Below are 22724 nucleotides of genomic sequence, written 5' to 3'. Positions count from 1 at the left end.
ACCAAAACTAAAGCCTTCTGTGGTATTTTGCTAACAGTCTTCCTTTGCCACAGAGAACCGTTAATCTTCACCTGACATCCAGCCACAGTGCAAGCAATGACAGAACTCCTCCGCTATTCATTCTAGTCTGACCAGGATGATATACTTTCATTGCAATATAACAGTATTACAGTCTTCTGTATTTTAGTTATAAAAGAGCAAAGCAGCAGCAGCAAAGTGGAACTTCAGAATTACAAGCACTAAGATGCAACATTTTTAATAGTTTATCAGCTTTCCCAAAATCAACAATTTTCTTGTGGAATAATCTCTTTTCACTTCTCCACAGCTTGTGCTCCATCATCATCATCAGTTACAGCAATAATACAAGACTTGCTCTAGTTCTAGCCAAACTATTTTAAAGCAAACTTCCAGTATAAGCCAAAATTCTACTCTAAGTCATGCCCTGACCTTAGTCATAGTTTACCAGAAACTCCTCTAAAAAACACTGTTCATTACTCAAAGAATGCCACATTCTAAACAACTTTCCTCTCCTCCAGCCTAAGCAGCTACCACAGCTCACTCTGCTGCCTCCATCACCATGCACTGCTGGCTCCAGCTAAGGATGCCCATCAGGTGCAGGAGCAGCACCACACTGAGACAGGTTGGAAGAATATTTGTGGTTAAGAGATGAACATAAAGAGGAAGTTTAAGACTTGCTCCTTGAATAAATGCTTTCCAGGTTCACCCAAACTTTGTGTCCCATTCTGTAAGATACAGAAGTCCTATTTACTTGTGACTTTACTTTCTTTGTTTTTTCCTCAATTCAATGTCTAGTCTGATTAATATATTCAATGCCACCTAATCTGTTTTGTTTCCAGATATACAGCCTATCCAGATCAACCACAGTTGGCTTGTGTATTCCCCTTTTGCATTTTTTTCCTGTATTTTATTGCACCTGACACTTTGGAAATGTCCGATGCTGTAGAGCAACCTGGGAAAACTACTTCAATTTTTAAGTTTCCTTAAAACATGAAACGCGTCACATTTAAGATAGACACTAAGATGTATTGGGTCACTTCTGCTTACTCCTGCAAGTTGCCATCTTTACAGAAACCTAGCTACCAGCAGCAAATTGACATGAGCCATAGGTTCCCTTATAGCCAATATACCACTGGTTACACTATGCACATGGAAAGAAACCACAGTTTTACTACCTATGTTTTCCTCTTTCCTTGTTTGAATACAGTGATGACTGGTTCATCTTTGAATTCAGCTACCTAGTGGCCAGTTTTTCCATCATGTTCACTTGGAAGCTTTTCCAGATTATCAGTCTACACCTCTAATATTAGCTTTCCTTGATGAGTTTGCGTGGATGAAGTATTTCACTGCTCTTGTTACATAATATCCTTTTCCTCAAAGGAAGTTAAAAAAATTTTGTATATAGGATGACCACTTGGGCAAAGTAAATGCTTCAAGCAAAGTAAACATGTTTAAATCTTGGGAAAAAACATACAAAATAATTAGGCTGACTAGAGGCATGTTTTGACTTGAACACAGTGCATTATCTCCCTTACCAGCTCATGCGAATAGAATTTACTGGTTCCCTTAGGGAGCTAAAATAATTTCACCCGACTTCATCATTTTCAGAGTTAGACTCCTAATGTGACTTTTCTGAGCAAATACAGACTGTAGGCTGCTGGTTTAAAGCATTCAATATTCTTCATTGTTAGGAACTCAGGAGGAAATTGGTCTGATTGAAAATTTACACTCAAAACAGCTTCTATCTCAAGTGGCTTTGCAAGCTAACCAGTTGTCTGGACTTTCTGGTTGTTCTTTTTATTGCTAGATTTTCAGGTATACCAGTGTCACCACCAGAGCAGAGGCAAGTCAGGACACACAAGGCATGCCGTCAGGTTGTCACAGTTGCACACATCAGCTTCACCTAACCTGTGATAGGCAAAATCAAGATGACTCAGGAATTCAATAATATCTCTATTTTTCAATACTTTCCACCAGTTTAAGAATTAACTAATCCTTAAAAACTTTAGCATGGACATAACACTGTAGTCTTCCACTCCTTTTGCCTTCCTGAACACAAATCCAGCCATCCCTATTGTCTTTTCACGGTTCCTGCTGCCCTGGCAGTGAACCTCAATATATTCACGGTCCCTCAGACCTTTATTAGTCAGCATTTCAGGGTTGGGAGAAGGAGAAAGCCTAGAGGTGCCATTGGAGTGGGTCTGGAAAGGGGCTGCCAAAGGAAGGTGTGTGCTGCCCAGAGACCTGTCCTGTGAATTTCTCATCTGGGCCAGAAGTGCTGCTATTTAATTTTCCAAAAAAAAAAAATGGGCCTCGTGTGCTTTTCTCCTCATCTCAGAAGTCAAATGGGATAGCTTCCAGTTTTTGAAGTTGTACAACCATAAGAATACTACAAATGAGGGATAGTTTATTTGGCATAGATTTCAAGCCTAGAAAATTTCAATCTAAGAGTCAGTTTCTAAAGACATTAAGAACAGACCGGAAAAATCCCCTGGCATAATACTAAACCAAACAGCAGCTACAAATGTAGCAACAACAACATAACTGGTTGTGAACCAAAAAAAGGTTATATATGTGGGAACAAGAGAGAATTCAGGGAGAAAGACAAGGGGGCACACGGGAAAAACAGTACGTGGCAGCCAAGGCACACCACCCTTTTGCAGCATGAGTAACGAACTAGCTGGTGAAGGCCAGACAGTTAGTTCCAGCTGCACGGAGGACGAGGGAGCGATACGGAGGTATTGCGGTCCACCCCTGACCAAAGGGTTGCATCCCAAAAAATAATTGCTGCTCACAGACTAAGTGTTGACCTATAGTACCCCCAGCCTCATTATCCCTGCTTACCATATTAAAAATCACGCCCTTTGCTGCATAACGACATGTAAATAAGGGGGGCATACCCCCAACAACCGCGCAAATGGCAATCTGGCCAATGAAGTATGTCTGCCGCACTTCCACATCCCACCTTCAGCAACTATAAAGCAGAGGATAGCTCACTAAAGTTTTTGAAAGGGAAGAAAATTGAACCCCCAACCTGTTCACCTGAGATTGCTGACGCGCGAGCCTCCTTCTCCCTCCCCCAAACAGGGACGCCTCTTTGGTAAGATTTGCGCCTCCGACAAACGTTGGATGTCACCCGGGAAAATATATTATTATTGAAAGCGCTTAATTGTTAGTTTGAGCTCACAGAAAGAAAATTTGTAAATGCACTTGCTGCTATCAACAGCAATTCCGAACCTGTTGTATCTGTCGCTTTAATAAAATCTTATTCTTTTCACTTTGCGAAACTGTCTCAGGGAAAGTCCTCAAACAGGGGGGCTCTGGCAGGCAAACATAAATTACAAAGATAAGGAAGGGCCTTCCGTCCCTCCCTTTCACACGACAATATATGCTAATACTTTGTCCATCTAGGTGACAGATCCTGTTTAACTTTCAAGGTTCTACGCAAGAAAGCTAATTATAAGCCACTGACTATAGCTCATTTTCTAATTCACATGCATGGTAATGAGTAAGATAACAATGAACAATGAACATTTAATAAAACAAAATAGATTAGCAGTTAAATGCACAATTGTTCTATTGAGTTGTTTGCCAAAAACTTTTCCAAGAGTTTAAAATAGTCATATAACAATACCAATTCATTAAGTCACAAAATATTCACTTTGCTTTCTGAAAGATAGGTAACATTTTGTTATTTAATTGTATAGAAGAAACTCCAAATTTATCATTAACACTGCAGCAAACTTTTAGCACAAATATTCAAATGGATTGAATGCAGATCTTTGGGCAGTTATGTTTGAGTATTGAGAGTGAGGAACTAATGCTCATTAAATTTACTAGCAGCTAAATTAAATTAAATTTACTAGCAGTGTGATAAGAGAAGCAAGTACTGTCAGTACTCACAAATATTCCACAGAGACTAAATCTGTAAAATGTAATTCTCATGCACTGCTTTTACTTAACTTCTATTAAAATGTAAATGCAACATATGAAGTGATTCTGTAAAATTCTTTTCATCTCTTATTATAAAAACATTAAATAAGTGTGGAAGTTCAGCTTATATTTTTACTGTGCAGAGTAAATGAGCCTACACATGCCTCTGGTATCCCATAAATTGACTATATAAAACCTTCAAAGGTTGGAACCAGGTGATCAAGTCTGAAAATATTATATGCAGCAATATCAGTTAGATATATTCAGTCTAACATGTAAAGTGCCTTAAAAATAGTATTTTATAATCTCCACATTATACTAGCAGATTTTTTCACACCTGTCCATGTTCAGTGCTTGTAAGTATCATGTAGCTATTTTTGATTTAAGAGGAGGAGGAATCTTCTTTTATAGCTGTGATTTTCTATGTATTGGTTCAATTATTTGAGTTGCATAATTGTTTGCAATACTATGGTTTAAAACATTGGGGTATCAACCCAAAAATGCGTGCACTGAATAAATCCCATCATTGTTTAATTACTTTATCAAACTCTGTAAATACTAGGGAGCAGATGGAAGCCTCAATGCCTTCATAAGCTTTTTCTGTATCAGATTTTTCTCATGACAGTGTCATGGGCACTAGTAGTAAAGCATGGATAACATCACTAAATATGCCAGTTCTTCTCAGCAGCCTTTGCCCATTTATTACTGTTATGCAGGGAAGAAAATTATGGGTGCCTATCTTGAGGCCTGTGATAAATTAAGACACAGGGGTCGGTGAAAAGTGGGGGAGGCAGGAACTTGGCTTAAATCCTCATCCCACTGAAGGCAAAGCAAAACTTTCTGCAACAAGGTCAAGTTCTTACCAGTTATTTTTTCCACAACAGAGCTACAAGGAACCGATCAATAGGTTTGGATAATTCCCCAGACAGGCCACAGTATAGCCGGTATGATGTTTGCCTCAAATACAGAAAAGGGAAAACATTTGGGCAAGGGGTTTTCGTCTTCCATGTGAGCAGCAGAAAGCCTGTGCACAAGGAAGAGGGGGACAGTAAGCAGTCTATCATGTGGGAGCCAACAAATTATAAAGTATAGAGCAAGCTATACTGCTTGCCATGCTATCTGCCTACCAAAGCACAGGAAGTGATCTATCATGGAAGTTAATTAGCTGGCAATCGCACAAAGTTCCTTCTCTTTTGCACAGTCATAGGAGATTGCTAGCCCACAAATATTTAGCAGGCCACCTTACTGAGAAGCTGCCAGCGCTCTTCCTGCTCACTGGAGACAGGAGGCTCCTCACTCCCACTGTGAGGTGGGTAGAAAAATATGGGCTGGTCCAATTAAGTCAGATATTGTCAGCCCTCACCTTTCTCTCCCCCATATTTGTTGATCCTAAGAATGAACTGCAAGGGTGGCCTGCTTTTTCCAGGGCTTAGCCAGTTTCATACGCGTACTCCCAAGCAGAAGCTCCTCTTCAGATTTCTCTCTCAGATATCTGGGTGGAAATGACTTAGCGGAGGGCATATAACATTGCACTTAGATATTCTTGGCTCAGTGTAGCTGTTCATGTAGGGAACATATGATACACCAGCTCCTATATCCATCATTACCATATGACCGGAACTCCCCAGCCACCTAAATAAACTGCCTTGGGTATACTCATCTATATACTTAATCTAGAAAAAGCTTTTTTTTTTTATTAAAGATCTTTGTTACTTGCTGCTTCAGTAATGGACATGTACAGTGTTTTTTCTTTGCTAAGTTGTGCACTACAGTATTTGAGCAAAAGAGCTATTATTCATGTTTATATGTTGTTTATTACCAAGGTCTAAGATGACCCTTTTATCTCCACAAAAACCTTTACAACTATGATGGGCAAGCACAATGTACCACTTGAATTGCCTCCCTCTCTTCTGTTTTTCACTTCAGTCTATTAAGAAAGATGAAGTAAACATTGAGTCTTTGACCATTGTGACCAACCAAATTCAACCACGCAAGAGGATGAAGCTGCAATGGTAACTGCATATGCTATTCCTTCTTGCATCCTTCCTCAGGACATTATAACAGTGGGAAATCACTCTCAGCTTCTAGTCACTGTGCAACAAGCAAGAGTAGAAGCTCCTAGCTCTTCGATATGGTGGGATCCTGCTTCCCATTGAAATCTTGATATTGAGTTAGATGCATTTGCTGGTGATGGGGTAATAGGTTACAGGACAGTGTAAAGTACTTCTCTATAGTCATGCAATTTGGTGTTCAGTCTGCCTTTAACACAAAAAAAGTGCAGCTCAATATTACCAAACAAAGGAAGCATAACATAACAGAGACTACATCCCTCAGCTGGAGGCATTCTTAACCGTCTTTTATTAACAAATGTCTTACTGCAACAATACAGAAAGACAGTCATGCAAGTGGCAAATGTAAAAGTGTAAAAAGTGAAACAAAACATGAATGATGAAAACCAAGTAAGGTAAATAACTGATCTAAGTATTATGCATTACAGTTTGTTGAAGCAATTAGCTCCTATACACACACATTTGGCAATTCACAGATAATTTAGGAACAAGGAACAGGAAAAAGGCTTTCTGGAAAGAAGAAAGTACAAAACCACAAAAACTCGAAAAGCATTGTTAGCCTGACAATTAAAAGTCTAGTTTCAACAAACAAAAATATCAAGACCCATTTCAAAAGAAAATGAATTAGAAAGTATGAAATCACAGAAAGAGATGTCTAAAAGGGGAAGAATGTCTAAATAGGCAGCTGGAGTACCTTATACTACAACTGGACTGTGGCTTAAAACTGATTTAGGGCCCTTCTCCCCTTCCTTCCCCCTAGTGCTCCTAATACTACAAGGAGAACAAGTTAGGATGCCTGCCTCCTTCACAAGTTGATGAAATAAAGTGTTCATATACCCAGCTGTTCCAATACATTTAAACTACTGGGATTCTTTTATATTATATAAAAATATTATACTTAATAAGTTAACATATATAAACTGAATTGTGAACAAGCTGTTTTTTAAAAAAAAGTCTTGCTGGACACATCTGAATACAATTTCAGTAAGCTTTTGATAGTTTCATGCCTAACAAATTAATTCCCTTTGGAACAGGCACATGTCTGATTCCATAAACACTGAAAAGAGATCATTCAAATCAAGGATAGAAGAAAAATCATCTCCCTTTCCTTTATTCCAGTTTCTTCCCTCCCCCTTCCTCCACCTCCCCCTGTAGATAAGAGCATAGATACCTCTAGAGGGCAGGTGTTTAGCCTCTGATCTTATCTTCTGCCTCTAGTCACTGCACACAAGTGAACTCTGAGGATACACTGCCTTTCTCTTCTAGTTGCAAAGCATTTCTTCCTTCAAAGACATGGTCAGTACTGTTCATAGGAGTACTGTTTACGTTACCAAAGAAATAGTTCATAATGATTATAAAGTGTGAGCATGCAGGCTGGGGCTATCAAAGTTTGTCCCTCCTCTTAAACATGTTTTTGTTAATGCTATAAGTCAATTTCTACAATTTATTGTAATAAAAACAATCTTTCTCACAAGATAAGAATCAAGAAGGTTGGTTTTCTTCCCTTCATTTTGTTAGCACAAAAGAAACATTTTCCCTCCACTGGGCTATTTATTATGAACAATTACTCATTAGCCTGAGAGTTTGTACTAGGAGATTTTGAAATATTGTAATTAGGGGGGAAAAAAAGGAGCATAACATTTAATTGTTTGGATATCTTTTTTGCGCTTGCCAATGTCCTCCGTAGTTGCTTGGTTTTGAGTTGGATGCAATTCAAAGAGACTGGAGTAATAGCAACTAATGCCAGGCTCAGGTCAGGTCCAATTTCTTTTTAAAAATGTTGGATAACCATATTTTACTCCAAACCAAAATATGTTTAAGCTGGAACAGGACCAGAACGACAGTTTGGGCAAGCTGTTTCACAGTTTAAGAACCCTATTCATCAATAGCTGATAAAGAAACACTTAAAAGGGGGTTTTTGGCATGGTGTGAAATGATTAGAATGGAGCACAATGAACGTTCATTGAACAAGTTCACGTTATGGTGACTTTAATCAATGTAGGGTATTTGACACGCAATTTAAAATATATAGGGCAAAAAAAGGGGGGGGGGAGGGAGGCAGGGATGGAGAGAGGAAGAACAAACAGCACTGGTTAGTGAGAGAAACCTCAGGAAGTCTGGAGATCCAGACTAGATAAGCATCCCAAAACTGACCGCTTAAGGGTCAGATCCAAAAAACCTGCACTGTTCTGCTAGATGTCATTCAGCAACAGGGGGTTTTTTTGTTTGTTTGTTTTTTAATAATTGGAGCTGCATCATTCTCCTTCCAGTGGATTGGCAGCATATAATGGACTGAACTGAGCACCAAGTTTCCAGCCACAAAGAGTGTGCTGATATTGTCCTTGTATTGCACCCATTGAAGATCAGAAAACAAGCCAGATGCTCAGCATTTCAGCAGTTACACCACAATCTTATTTTAGAAGGTGCAACACACTGATCAAAATATGGCATCTTGTCAAATACAGGCATGTAAGATATATAAGAAAAGATACAGATAAGCTGTAACATGCTTTCAGTTCACCAGGTGGTAGTATTAAAGCACAGCACTAAATAAAATGTTTCATAACCATATCAAGCTAGTATTTTTCTTTATAACTGTTGGGAATAAGAGCTGCTTTGCCTCTTGCTCCCTTAGTCTGTCTTGGTGAAAAATCATTTTCCAAATAGACTACTGCATATAACAGGAATCATCAGCTTTTATGGCAACATGCTGTATGGCACTCCCAAATTAGATACTAAATGTAATGTTAAAGACTCAGTAAAACCTAGGGGATATTCTCTCTCGGAGATACAACATGCTTCTAAATGTTTTCAGTGGCATTCGTCTTTCACCAAATACTGTGGCTCCAACTTTGGCCTTGTGCAGCGCTTACTGCATTCCATTCAAAGCCTGCTCATAACCCATCTTTGGGACATACGCCCTGGTCTGCAAGATGCTCCACAGACAACAACAAAAAATATTCTTACATATGTTATCTGTGTATCTTGTCTTTTAGTTTACATTCCACCCACTGTGTACATATTTCCATATTTTAAATTTCCATGTAGTACAATACCCAGGTATAAAATGAAGGGTCTATTTAAGAGTCACGTAATAAAAAAGCTTCTTTGTTGCTCTGTAACAGTATTTTTACCCCAATATAGGTTTATAACCTGAGTTATTCAAGACAGAAGTGGACTACATGGACTACTTCGGGGGGGGGGGGGGGGGGGGAAATCCTGAGACTGAAGAGCAAAGGAGATCTTTAATTAAGAATATACTTAACTGTGAAGTGGGAAGCCTGGTTTAATTCCTCATCTACTCCCAAGTTTCCTGGAAAATAGGATTAATATCCTTATGCCTGCTCATAATGCAAGGGACACCCCCTCCCCCACAACACCAAACTACACCCACACATCCCACCAAGGACTACGTCAGCTATTTGGTGAGGTTAGCCATCTAAATACAAAAAAAGATGACTTATTTCAAAAGTGTTAAAAGTTACCATTCCTGGAAGCACAACAACAGTTTCATTGTGAAAGTCTCCATGACTTTTAAGTCTAATGTACTGTTAACCAAGTAGTCACCAACACCCAGTGAAGAGCATTTAATCTTTCAGGTCTAGGTCTCAATTGCTAACCCAGTGGGACAGTGAACTGAGCAGTATTAGCAAAACATATCATACCAATAAAATGACAAAAACAATGAATGAAAATGAAAAATTTAAAGTGAAAATGATTCATTTTAAGTGAGCCAGGAAAACAGAAACTGATTGCTGGGGACGACAGTCAGGCAGAAGAGAAAATATTGTGGTATCATTTCTATTTCATATCATATAAACATATAACTGTTCAGCATTTACATGGCAGATGCCAAAGTCAGACTTTATATTTTCTTAAAAAAACACAGGGTAATTACACCAAGTTGCCTGAGACACTACTGCAGCTTATAACAATTAGGCTTTATAATAATGAATCATCATAGAAGATGCACTAATCAGCCATAATCCCAAATTTAAGAGGTATTATTCATGCAATACTACACTTATTACTGTATTAATAAACTGCCTACATAGTTTCCATGCTATCATTAAAAAGTGTGCACATATTTTTATGCACCCAGCCCATTAGGTCTAAGTGTATCTGGTTCATTATTAACTCTTTTCAAGCTTACCAGATCTCAGTCAGGAGAGAATACAGCCAAAGATTACTGAAAAAATATATAGGTCTTTATGCTTTGAAAGTGAGAGATCTGAAAGATGAAGACAGACATGAAGGCATTTTTCAAAGGACCAAGAGCTAGCTAAGGCTCTAATCTGAAAACTACAAAGGCTACATATATAATATTGCTCTCATTACAGAAGGCACCATAAATCTTGAAGAAGTACAGATAACTACAGAGAATCAAAGGACTGAAGAGAAGGAATTCCTGTTAACGTGCTCATATCCTGAAGAGAGACTTTGCGTAAATGGCATAACTACATTCCACAACCTGAATCTCAACAGCACAGTCAAAATTGCTCTGGGAACAGGAAAGAAGTTTTGTTTACCACCCTTTCAAATTGTCTCTGAAACTCGAATTTCAAGCTGGTTAGTTCTGACTTGCAAACAAATCTCTATAAACACAGAACACAAGCAAGCAGTCACACCACGTTTGTGCTCCTGATGGTGTCTTTTATGTCTGTGGTCTCAGGAAACACACAATGTGCAACAGACAGGAAGATGAAGAGAGGAGCTAAACAGCTGCTGTGTAATTAAAACCTGATCACCACTTTTACTGTCAACACCTGCGCCAGAAGACATCCTATATGTACTTTTTCAAACCTGGGTCACATTCATAGGGCTGACAGGTGTAATATCTTACTGTTTAAAATGATGTAAGAGACTGCAAACCTGTGAACATAAAGCAATCATAACTGTCAAGTAAAATGATGCTGGTTGTTGCTCTAAAATACAAAACCCACAACGTAAGGGTTCCTTTATTCTTTCTTCATCTGACTTCATTGAGACTTGGCATAGCTGGCTGTAAACACTAATGTAGAAAGACAGTAGATAAGACTAAGCTTAAGTATTAGTGTTTGTAGTTTTATTTTAACCTCTTGAATGTCACTTTCTTAAACTGGGCATGCTATATAATCCTCTACCTTTTGATCTCGATGTAAATGCTTTAAAAGAGAGGACTTTGTTTTGTGTTTTATGAAGTGCAAGGCTGATTATAGTAGACTATGAGTTGTTAGGTGTCTGTCCTCAGTTACATACTCAAATGTTTAAACGTTGAGACAGACTTCTGAGTTCTTCCGTAAGTAATTCATGTTAACAAATCCAGATGACAAACTTTCTCCATCGCATAGAATGATTATACAGTGCCCAAGTTTGTATGGAGTAAGACATACAATTCTGAAACATTAAACATTATTTCATCACATTCTTGGATTTTAAGTGCATTTCAGTCTCCCTTTTCAAAAATAATTCCTCTTTGTATGTATTTATATACTCATGTCTTAAACTACAAAAGGTTTGAAATTAGTTTCAAAGACAGACTGCACAGTTTTGGGTTTTTTTTTAAACCATTGTCCAGCTCTAGCCTGCTTTCAGGGCTAAAAATAGCTTCCATCACAACTCAGACAGCTATGTGCCTCCTCGTAGCTTGGACCAGCACTGCCTGAGGGGGACACTTGGATAGGGTTGCTCCAGAGAACTGTATGCTTCCTTCCTATAGTGAATTAATACTGTCCCAAACATTTGCAAGGTTCCAGTTCTGCTACACCCCTTCAGCGGTGCTACAGGGTGCTGTGACAACCTTAATCCTGCAGTGCTTTGTAGCGTTGGCTTCATGCATTTTAATCTATTGTTTTGAGCAGTTAGTGTTTGTAGGAGTGACACTTTGGGGAAAGCATCTTTTTCTTAATTCATGTGCACATATTCCCATCACACAGCAACATCCCCATGCTGAACAATCAGGTCCATGAAGACTAATTGTTTCCTATTCTGGTATCATTTTGCATGCCCCAATTTAACTCTAGTTTTTACTTCATGGAGAGTAAAATCTAAGCTGTTCTGGTTCTAGGACTCCATTTAGTTCATGCTCTACTTAGGTCAAACTTAATTTCACTATTCTTTAAATTTTATTATTTAGAATATTTTACTGTAACCAGTGGGTCAGTGCTAAACCAATGCAAAAAATGGAATTCAAGAATGAGCGGCCATTGAAATCCATCCATATCAAGCATGGTAAAAACTTGACACTGTATTGTGACCAAGACTTCCTTCAGTAAGAATTCTGCCTCGTTCTGCCAAACTCAGACATTTTTACTTAAGTTTTTTAGTGAAATGTATACTTTTAGTTCTTTTTTACTTTAATGATCATAATACTGATTGAGTATAAGTTTTTGTTTGTATGCTTTTGCAATGTGTTTTTACAGAAGCTTCTAACTATTGGACTCTGTTAGTCTGTAAACATAATGAACAATCATTTAATTATGTGAAGTTAGAATTCTAATTAGTGGTTCTTCCTGAAGTACACATTTTTTAACTCGGCAATTACCAAAATGCTTGCACAATTCTACTATATTGTCCTAGTGCAAAAGATGTGTTTTTATACAGTAATGCTATTTCTGTGTTACCCTGATAAAAACATAAGATAAAAGTGCAAATGGTTTAGTGTTCTGTTGCTGTCCAAGTCAGACTGTTTCATGATAGGGTTAAAGAAAGAAACTGTTTGGATTCAGGCCAACAGATGGATGGCATCAGTTTGAGATATGAACAAGTATTAGCTGTCAAAAATTGATGCCAAATAGAAGGAACCTCCAGTAGCTTGGGTATACCCCTCAGGACTCCTACATTCCCAATTCCTAGCATTCAATGGAACAAAGTAGCTTGAAAATTTGAGTCAGTGACTAATGCACTACAAAGCCCTTTCTTCTCCTGAATTCTGTTTACCCAAATGTCTCTAAGCGGATGATATTTCCTACTGAGCATATACTATCAAACTTAAGTGTTTTCAGAACCACTGCAAACAAAGTAAAATATATCAAATAAATATAAGATAACAAATGAGACAGAAAACATTTTTGCTCCAAGAATCATAACTAAAACCACAGGTAAGAAAGATACTCCGTTGTGTTCTCTTCTCCCCCCACTACTTCCCCCCCCCCCCCCCAAGTCAACCCCACCCAGTCAGCTCCTGGGGTGAGCAGAGGGGCAGAATTTACTTTTTACACTTCCTATGACAATGTTCTGAATAAGTTTGAGAGGGCAATAATGGTTAGTTTCTTATTTTAAATATATTTTGCACAGCATCTATTTCTATCAAAAACATTGCAGAAGGCTGATGTTTGTTATTCACAGTCCACTCTATAAATTTATTAGTGAATGTGTTAATGGGTGAGTGGACAACAGGTGAAGTTCCTTGCAGTTGGACCAGATTCATGTGCTTATATTCCCTCAATAGTGTACCTCCCCCTCCAGAACTTGGAAAGGCTTTCCAAAGACATTGGGTTATTCAGATTGCTATGGAGGCACTATAGCCTTGTTCTTGCAACCTGTCAGTCATATTCCAGTAGCACCAGGCTCCCCCCTCCCCCCCCCCCCGAACTATGCATAGCTGCAGGGTTGACTGTCCATGTTACGTTCATTGCAGGATTCAAGCTTAAGCTTATTTCTTCAGCCCATAAAGCCAAATTAGAAGCTTCTTATACATCCTGCAGGTGAGGAATAACTCAGCAAGTCCCACTGAGGGAGACTCACTCTTGTGTCATCCATGAAATCCTCCTTCCTGATGGTTTTAAACTGTTTGAATTATTTTTGTCTGCTACCCCACCAAATTAAAACAGGGCAATGGATTAGAAACTATTTGCAGAACTTTATAAAACTGCTCTGTACTTCTTAGCCTTTCACCATTTCGAAGCAAGTTCGGCAAGAAGAACACCTGATGATTAACACCATTAAGACACCTTACCTCTGCACATTATGCCCTTGCAGAAGAGGCAGAGGAATGCAGACCGAAAGCATGGAAACACAAGGTTAACGTGCAGAACACCCCCATACACCTCTCGCTCAACCAACCTTGGAGCTGGTAGTAGCCAGAAGTCATTACCTGCAAGCAGGTTAGCTGCATCCACTGGAATAGATACAGCTGTTGAACAGCAGGGAAATCAATTGGAAAAGCTTAACAGAGCTGTGGTTGATGGAATAGTGTTTTTTTTATTATTGAGAGATCCTGATACATCTTATTTCAATATTGCATTACAGCAGTAACAGTCCCTCAGCACAGATTGAGGAATGTTTTTGCCTTTGGGATTGTCAGCCGTCAGGTGGCAGACGGACATGATGTCTAGGATTAATGATGGATAACAACGCACCATGTTTTCCAGCAGGGAACATGAAAGGGACAGAGATGCAAAGGAAGACAAGAGAACTGCAAAGTTCAGCAGATGTGGGGTTCCTTCTGGTGAGGGGATAAAGGACCACTGACAACAGAACCTACAGGAAAAAAGGAAAAAAAAAAAATCAAATAAGCCTACCGGTGTCAGAAAAACTAGGGAAATCAGTCTGGTTCATCTGCTCTTTCCCTACCTCTCCATCAATGAAGTCTGGAAATAACAAGCTCTCATAAGACTCGGTATTTGAAACATGTAGTTTTTTCCATTTAGCATAGTTTATGTATTTTCAAGCTAAAACAGTATCCCCTCAGGACAGAGGTAAGAAAATCCTAACACAAGTTCTAGTCCCCTATACAAAGATGTAAAAATGATGCTGGAGGAAAAGAGAAACATAAATAAGCAGTTTTAATGAGAAATGGTCAAAGGACTGTTATAGATTTAAAAAACAAAACAAAAACTATGTCTGCATAGCCCAGGGCAACATAAAAAAAACTAAAAGACTGTCACCTGCATGACACTCATCCCTTTTCAGATTCAGTGTTGGTTCCCATTTTAGTTCTCGTCTCAGTCACTGCTCACAGAGCACAGGGGCTAGTAAGAACCATCGCCCTGCTCTGGGGACCAGCCAAGGCAAGCGCTGGGGCTGGCTCAGCCGCAGAGGGGCCCTGGCTCCCAGTCCCCTGCCCATCTGAGCACCAGGCTTCCCCTGCTGAGACAGGGGCACAAGGGCACTATCTTGAATTAACTTTACCAAGCAGAACACAACACTGCTTGCAATAACCATTACAATACCAGTAGAGGTGATCTATTAAACATACCAATACAACACCAATTTCAGAAGCAAAAGGCAGCAACAAATATGCTGTTCAGCAGAACAGCCCTACTGCGAGCTTGCTCTCTTGGCAGAGATTTGTTTTGCATATCAGAAAACTCAGAAGCCTCATTTCATTTTCTTTCCAATACAAGATAAATATTTAAGTTAAGACACACTTAGTGATACAGAAATTGCCTCAGTGCTGTGGACCATAGTCTGTCTTGTATACAGCTTCCAAGTGTTGTTTTATTTGCATAGCATTAGTCATACTCATCCCTAGAAAGAAAAACATTGACCTTGTAACATATCACATCATTCCATTGCTCAAGGAATGAGCAATCTTATTACTGTACAGCAAAATCAAGAAAATAAAAATATATAAAAAGTTACCAGACCTGTATGGCTTCATACATAGGAGTGTAAAATACAGCTCTACTTGGAAAAGCAGTCTCAGAGAAACAGTATTTTGTGGAGTTCCTTCTTCATTGTGTCTGTTTGTCTCAATTTAGAAATAAATCAGAGTGATTGAGGCAGGGGGGAAGCAGGAGAAGTTCCAGCCTTCAGACTTGTAAAGTTATAATAAGACCTTCCCTTCCCACCCTCACAGTGCATCTAATACAGAGGGCAGTACAGATTGTTTTAAAATGCCCCTCTTCAGCTCTAAATGCAGCGTCATGAACAAACTCCTTCTGTTTTAAGAGGTTTTGCTATCATATTTCAACTACAAGAAATCCTATTAGACCTCCATAAAGGCATAATCCACATGACAGCATTTGAGGCTTCCCCTGTTTGCCAGCTTGTTTCTGAGACAGATGAAAGAGCTGCAAAAAAACCATGGAGTCCAGGAGAGGAACAGTCAGTCTCACCAGCCTCGTGTACCTTGGGAGTCCCTGCTCGTGAGCTTCCGTGGAGCACAGCTACAGCAGTGCTAAACAAGGAAACAGGCAGCGCATATTGGGGAGATCATTAGGACTCAGAGGGCAGAAGTAGCACAGTAAGTTCCATCTCAGTCACCAGACAACCAATATCACTTGGGGAGCATAGGCACATCACGCTTCCTTATATGCATTTAAGCAAACTGTTCTTTTCTGTGCTAGCCCCTGTCTGAATGCAATTCAGACTTGGAAGGTGGTGGGAAGGGGATATTTAAACGTCAAGGAGCAAATCCACAGAGAAGAGTATGAGCCTTTTTCTGCTGACGATACTTCTGGCTCTTCTCCAGTAGAAGAATCTTGAAGATTTGAAGCCTGAAACTGTCACCAAGAGACTCTGGAAATCCCCAAACCCCCACAGCCAAGAGCTGAGGGCATAGTAACACCACCTTGATTCTTCACCTTAATGAGCTTTTCCTTTCATAAAACATGATAACAATTTCAGCTTATCAGCAAATTCTTAAGCAATCTCACCCAAGTAAACCTGGACAGGAAAGTGTTGATAAAAGAGAGGTTAAGATAATGGTTCACAGAGGGTGAATTGTTCTAGCTAATTGACAAGAACAAAAGGAATTGGCTTATGCAAGGCTGTGAACTAGGGATCAAGGAGCAATTTGAATGTATAAACTGAAAAGCCTAACATTGGTGGCATGACAGCAACTAAAAACCTCCAAAACTTTTCCTTATGGCATCTGAATAACCTCTTTCTTCATCCAGCATTAGCTAGCTTCTCTTCACCTATAGTCAATCCTTTCTAAAAATAGGCTTGTAGATGCAAATGGAACTCACCACCTTCTGTAAGTTGTGACAAGCTAACACCTTACAGGGATAAGATGATTTCAATCTCCAGGAACAACTTTCAGACTCTGAAGACAGCTGCTTCAGGTAGCACAGCAGTACCTTGCAGCAGAAAGGTGGTCAGATGAGAGGTCCATATTCCGTTTACAACACCAAAAGATCACCTACCTTTTATATGCCCAATCAACATGTTACAACTCGGTCCCTGGTGTCACCAAAACAGAGTATCTAACTTCACTATGTGGAGAAAGTGAGATGTCTCAAAGTACAGTCTGACGGACGGTGTCCATCTGAGAAAATCCACTGCTTCACAGGACTTAAATATATTAATTGGATTAGAAAAATATTAGTTAAAGCTGGTGTTTTCCATCACATTATTAACAAGAATTAGACTACTGCATTTTTTCCTTACCCAGAGGAGATGGCAGGTTTAAGTTTTGCTGCCGATGTCAGCGAGATGTACTATATACACATTCAGAAAACAATCGTCCCCATAGGAGTTGCAACTTTTTGAACTTCATCTTACGCCATATTCAATACTGAACATGTAACAATATCCATTCCATTTACTGAAATGTAGTCCAAGTTAATCTGAAGCGATAATGCACACTGCATATACTAATTGTGGAAAAACACTGATACAACTAGAGCACAATTGCCAAGCTTGCAGCGGGTCAGCTCTAATGAAGCAACTCAGCCATCATATTCTATTTTTGACCTATACTCCCAGTATATTTTAAGAGCATATTAAATACTGGTGAGGTGTTTTAATTGAGAAAATTTATACATTCTTACTGAGTTAGAAAGGTTGAATGCTTCACAACAATTCAATTTGCCCTGAAATAATATTCAAATCAATTTGTGCTTATCTCACCTCTGCATAAGGTTTATACCCTTCATAGTATTCACTTTACCAAGATGTCAATAATACTTCTCACCACCTGCAATCAGGGAAATCTCAATTTAGAGGAAAGTGTGCATTTTTTTTTCTACTGTTATGTATTTTTTCCATTTGTTTCACTCTTCAAATATGCCTGGGTTGCACATGTAAATATTTGAAGGGCATAAAGTTTCTTCTGGCAGATTTCTAAGCTGTTGACATTTGGGTTTTCAGAGTTCGTGGGGTTTTTTTTTGTTATTTTTTGAATTATACAAGTTTTTCTTCTAATATCGATGCATTAAGGCATCTCTAAACAGGGCTCTTTAAGGCCTAAAACTATCAAGGGTTAGCACCTCAACCAGGATGAGTCAGCATACCTCCTTTGATAAAAATGTACTATTTTACAACAGCCAGGATCCAGTCCTGACCTGATTGTCTCTGAAGTAGATAAAAGTACTGCCCAGCTCTGAGGCACAAGCCAATACCAAAAGAGATTTCAGTGACTGACTGCTTGCCTACATTTTCCCTCAGGTTGAATTCAGGTCAAAGTCATCCACTACAGTTTAAGAGCTTTCTTTTTTCAGGCATAGTAAGTACTTCATTAACTTGCTTGAAAAATTTGTGTATGGAATAGTCTGATGGATACAATTCCGTTCGGCAAAGGTGCCAGGGAACAGTAATTACGTGCTTTTATCCTGAAGCACATAGGATACTCAATGCAAAAGTGAACATGGTTCTGAGCAGTCATTTTATTTCAAGGAGAAAAAGAATCTATAAAACTAAATATCATCCTCCTGTGGCATATGTTCATAAAGTAAAACACTCCTGACAACTCACTGCAGCTTTTATTACACTACCAGATAAGATCTAGTCAGATAAAACTACTTCAGATATTCAAGATGGTCTTGTGTGTTGGATGATATAGCCAGGTAAATGTACTTCTATTAATGAGCTGGTGCCTTATCCTATAATAATTGACTTGATTTTCACTTTAAGCCATGTGGGAAACTTTTTCTTACATTGCAGAGTATTATCAAATACTGTTCTTCACCACAGTTTAGAATAATGTTTGGTACTTGTCCAGTAAATAATGGCCAAGAATATACATTTTCCTCACTGGTGAGAAAAAGACACGTTGTTGAATATTTTCTCTTATAACTGCATTCCAGTCATCTCATAAGTTAACAAGAAACAAACAAGTTAAAAGGCAAAAAAGCCTTACTGATACAAAGCCCACTGCTGACCGTCTTCACACACAGGCCTCTGCACGAGCAGAGCGCCTGAACTCTGCTCTCGGCCCCCTCCCAGCTCAGGACGGGGACAGGCTCTGGCACTGCGTCCAGGCGGCACCCACGCTGCAGCTCGCACAGCAACAGCTGCTCCCACTGCAGTCACAACTGTCGCTTCAACCAAAGTCTCAAGTCGCTTTTAGCTCAGACGCAAAAACAGCGACAAGTATCTAACCTTATCTTTGCACAGCAATATATATGAAACAGCAACACATTTTGCAGTCAACTGAAACGGGCTGAAGACAATGAAAGATAGATTCTTTCCTCTGTTTGCACCATCTTCAGTTTTGTGAGCAACAACCTGGCTCAGAATTATTTGCAGATGATATAAAGGCTATTACTGAGGTATTATGGATCAGTTATTATCAAAATCATCACCTGATTATATACAGTTCATGTTATGTTTGCCATAAGGGAAATCCTTAGTGTATTCCATTTGCTACAGGAAGCATGTTAAACAATTATACAGTTATTGAAAGCTGCATAGAAGACTTTAATACAGACTATTTCATTTAAACTCAGACTGTTTTCCAGAATCTTAGTTTACCCTGTATAATTACGCAGCTCAGAAGACAACTAAACCACCTTTTTATTACACTTTAATAGAAATAAGGTGGTAAATTTCACAAAAGAGCAACATGACACTAGTCAGAACTCTTCCAGCCCTGATTACAATTTAGTAAATTCTTTTTTCCCCTCCTCTTATTTCCTTAGCAGTTTCATCCTTTCCTGAATTTTGTTTTTTTTCTGGGGGGGGGCGGGGGGGGGGGAAAAACAGGTCATTTAAATAACTTTTGCTATTGACTTCAATAAGAATTAGACCAGACTAGATCCAATAATACATAGTATCATAAAAGCAACTTGCAAACTAGCTAGCTAGTTCTTACCATACCACTGTGAAGGTGCGATTAGTAATACTATTATCCTCATTTTACACTGCAGAAAGAATTGTAACACTGAGGCTGAATGACTTGCCTAGGGCCTTTGAAGGAAGCAATGTTTGTACAAGAAAACAGACTAAGAAAGGAGCTCTTGGCTCAAAGGGCACAAAGCTCTTTTCTTGCTCAGAGTAATGAAAAGCAAGCTTTAGCTAAGAACGCCCTTGACAGATGTCTGATGTTCAGATGGAAAATTACAGCAGGACAAAGAGGCAATAATAAAATTATCTCTTTAGACATCTTAAATATACTTTAACTTTATAGCATACCAAAAAGCATCTGTGCTTATTTGGCTAAATATGATAAAAGCATAGGGAGAAGAACAATATAAACTTCCTCTATAAATATCCACATCCAATCTTTTGCTGGCAAAGACGAATTTACAGAGAGAATGAAGGGGATAGATACATGCAACTTATTATAGGTATTTTGGGAAGTTCTGAACGCTTTGGAAACTCAGGTACTTACACGTAAGTTATGTTGCCCATTCATATTAGAGACACATTCTTGGATATGAATCGTCACAGAGAAGACATACATTTTGACAGAGAAGTAGTATCAGAGACAAAAAAGCAGGAGAAGAGAGAAGAAAGCTGTATTGGGTTACCATCTATTCTCATATCTACAGTTCATTCAGCTGAAGAGTTATATTGCTTTAACTGGGCTCATATTCCTCTCCTTTTTGCCATCTGTAAATATTTGAGCAAAGTTTACTCCCATGAGTTTTCAGAGTTAAACATCAGATTGGTTAAATTTAATTGAGACTGCATGAATATTCACTGCCAGAAAAGTTAAGTTATAGCAGCATGGAAAGTTTATCCCAGAAGTCCTGCTCCAGCACACCAATGTAGAGTTAGTACAGCCCTAGTGTGGAAAACCATAGATATCAAAACAAAAAGACTCCCTTGATTTTACTTGCCTTAGTACCAGGCCTATCCAAGTCAGAAAATGGTATGCATGTGCCTCTGTGTAAAGCCTGAAGAGAACCTATTTTTTCTGAACACATAGGAAATTTTCATTTAGCTGATAAAACTTATCAGCTAATTAAAAAAAAAAACTTATGATGATCAGTTCTAGGAATGATACACCACAGGTGAGGTCCAGAGGGTTATAAAATGAAACTGAAAGAACACCGAAAACAAGTATTTCTTTACTCTCCACTTCTCTAACCTGGTTCCTTTTGCCCATGAGACAAACCATGTGAGAGCCTCTTTCAAATCAAGACCTTCATGTAGCAAACAGGAGCCTCACCACTCACTTAAGTGGAAGTCGCTGCAGGATTTGAATGAGGTCATTTGACCAAGATTCACAGATCAGTGCCATGTGATGACTGATGAATCAGAGCTAGCTACTCCAACCCAAACCAGAGAGAAGTCAAGCTACCACAGAAGTGTACTCTATTTAAGAGTCTATAAAAACCACTTACAGGGGGGAATGGGAGACCAACATTTAAGTTCTAATTCAATGAATGCAACTCACATTCAATAAACAGTAACAGATGATGAAAATAGTCTCTTATGTTTGATCTTTATTGTTCATTCTGACACTAACTTAACTTCTCTATACAGAATTCCAGGTAATGCATGAGACCCAAAGCAGAGTCAATTTTTTTTCTCCAATTTGAAAAGGTGACACAACATTTAGAAGTACAGGTGTATTCTGTTTGGAGCCCACCAGTTACCAGAACATCCCTTCTTTAACTACTCTATAAACACTAACAGCCTAAGCATGCTCAGCCTCGATTACTGCTCCCCAGCGATGCAGGCCCTCAGGGCCAAGCAGGCCTCGCTCTCCACCGCAGCACATGCAGCATGTCCCTCATGTTCAGAGCTAAGGCACTTGCACAGGCTTTGCGCGGATCCACAGCAGCAGATTTGCAGTGGCTACACCAATAGGCAAAGAGGAGATCCTTCAGTAAGTTATTCTAATTCTATATAATTCACACATATAACTATACTGCTGCTGAACAGCAGGATTCAGGGGCCTTTAATTGTATGGCTAACCTGCAGGTGCTTTTTATTTGACCCTATACAAAATTCCATTATATCAGAATTCCATATTTAGTGAAACAGAATGAGCATCTGAAACAGCATCAGTGTTGACCCAAGTGAACACTTATTTTATTCAAATATTTACTATGAATGAAATAAAAGTTGACTAAGTGGTTTTCACTGTATAGCTTTTACTATCCAAGTAATGCGTAGAAAGTATAGTCATGCCATAGTGCACAACATGGCCCTCCTCTTCTGGGGAGAGGGTGCATGTCTTGTCTTGACTTGGCCTGGGAATGAGCTCAGGGATATGGATTTCCCCACCACCACCACTACTGTGGGCTTTAATTTCAGTGGCATGTCAATTAATAGGTAGAAAATCCAAGGGTAAGGGGATTTGTGAGACAGTTAAGAAGCATGAAGTACCTGAATCTTAAAAGGTTTTCCAGAACAAAATAAGCATACCTTGTTCCTTTGGGTAAATTATATATCAACTCGTAATAGAGGCACTCTCCAACTGCATAGCTTAAGTGAGCTCAAGCTAAAATAAACTCTTTGGCAATATAGACCTCTTATTTAAACTGCAAAGAAAGCTGAGATGCATGAACTAAGAAGAGCAAGAGGGAAAGACACAGCCCTAACTTAAGTGTTCAAATCAAGAGCAATACTAGTAGAAATGGCTCTTGTTTCTAAGACTATAAA

This window comes from Apteryx mantelli, chromosome 6 (assembly GCF_036417845.1).
Source record: "Apteryx mantelli isolate bAptMan1 chromosome 6, bAptMan1.hap1, whole genome shotgun sequence".
In the NCBI taxonomy this organism is placed as follows: domain Eukaryota; kingdom Metazoa; phylum Chordata; class Aves; order Apterygiformes; family Apterygidae; genus Apteryx; species Apteryx mantelli.
This window is presented reverse-complemented; position numbering follows the sequence as displayed.